The sequence below is a fragment of the Arachis hypogaea genome, chromosome 14 (assembly GCF_003086295.3).
Source record: "Arachis hypogaea cultivar Tifrunner chromosome 14, arahy.Tifrunner.gnm2.J5K5, whole genome shotgun sequence".
NCBI classification, from domain to species: Eukaryota; Viridiplantae; Streptophyta; class Magnoliopsida; order Fabales; family Fabaceae; genus Arachis; species Arachis hypogaea.
The window spans coordinates 70,326,935-70,328,593 of NC_092049.1; the positions used below are offsets into that span (position 1 = coordinate 70,326,935).

At 41.9% G+C, this 1,659-nt stretch overlaps 1 non-coding gene across 1 annotated transcript; it reads right to left on the reverse strand.

Annotated features, from left to right (window-relative positions):
* Positions 1 to 336: 336 nt before the first annotated feature.
* Positions 337 to 444, reverse strand: LOC112746028 (small nucleolar RNA R71). The gene has a single exon (XR_003173928.1). It is a non-coding gene; the product is annotated as a small nucleolar RNA R71 (small nucleolar RNA).
* Positions 445 to 1,659: the final 1,215 nt, after the last annotated feature.

The window sequence follows — 1,659 nt, forward strand, 5'->3', positions numbered from 1 at the left end:
TCCAATTTACATAGAAGAAGCATCTCCATTCCTACCATTGGAGCAAACAATTTTGAGCTGAAACCTCAGCTAGTTTCTCTGATGCAGCAGAACTGCAAGTTTCATGGATGTCCATCTGAAGATCCTTTTTAGTTCTTAACTGAATTCTTGCAGATCTGTGATACTGTTAAGACTAATGGAGTAGATCCTGAAGTCAACAGGCTCATGCTTTTCCCTTTTGCTGTAAGAGACAGAGCTAGAATATGGTTGGACTCTCAACCCAAAGACAGCCTGAACTCTTGGGATAAGCTGGTCACGGCTTTCTTAGCCAAGTTCTTTCCTCCTCAAAAGCTGAGCAAGCTTAGAGCTGATGTTCAAACCTTCAGACAGAAAGAAGGTGAACCCCTCTATGAAGCTTGGGAAAGATACAAGCAGCTGACCAAAAAGTGTCCTTCTGACATGCTTTCAGAATGGACCATCCTGGATATATTCTATGATGGTTTATCTGAGCTATCAAAGATGTCATTGGATACTTCTGCAGGTGGATCCATTCACCTAAAGAAAATGCCTGCAGAAGCTCAAGAACTCATTGACATGGTTGCTAATAACCAGTTTATGTACACTTCTGAGAGGAATCCTGTGAGTAATGGGACGCCTATGAAGAATGGAGTTCTTGAAATTGATACTCTGAATGCCATATTGGCTCAGAATAAAATATTGACTCAGTAAGTCAATATGATTTCTCAGAGTCTGAATGGAATGCAAGCTGCATCCAACAGTACTCAAGAGGCATCTTCTGAGGAAGAAGCTTATGATCCTGAGAACCCTGCAATAGCAGAGTTAAAATACATGGGTGAACCATATGGAAACACCTACAATCCATCATGGAGAAATCACCCAAATCTCTCATGGAAGGATCAAAAGCCTCAACAAAGCTTTAATAATGGTGGAAGAAACAGGTTTAGCAATAGCAAGCCTTTTCCATCATCCACTCAGCAACAGACAGAGAATTCTGAGCAGAATCCATCTAGCTTAGCAAATTTAGTCTCTGATCTATCTAAGGCCACTGTAAGTTTCATGAATGAAACAAGGTCTTCCATTAGAAATTTGGAAGCACAAGTGGGCCAGCTGAATAAAAGGATCACTGAAATCCCTCCTAGTACTCTCCCAAGCAATACAGAAGAGAATCCAAAAGGAGAGTGCAAGGCCATTGAATTAATTACCATGGCCGAACCCACAAGAGAGGAGAAAGACGTGAATTCCAAGGGGGAAGACCTCCTGGGACGTCCAGTGATCAATAAGGAGCTTCCCTCTGAGGAACCTAAGGAATCTGAGACTCATCTAGAGACCATAGAGATTCCATTGAACCTCCTTATGCCATTCATGAGCTCTGATGAGTATTCCTCTTCTGAAGAGAATGAGGATGTTACTGAAGAGCAAACTGCCAAGTTCCTTGGTGCAATCAAGAAGCTGAATGCCAAATTATTTGGCATTGAAACTTGGGAAGATGAACCTCCCTTGTTCACCAATAAACTAAGTGATCTGGATCAACTGACATTGCCTCAGAAGAAACAGAATCCTGGAAAGTTCTTAATACCTTGTACCATAGGCACCATGATCTTTAAGGCTCTGTGTGACCTTGGTTCAGGAATAAACCTCATGCCCCTCTCTGTAATAGAG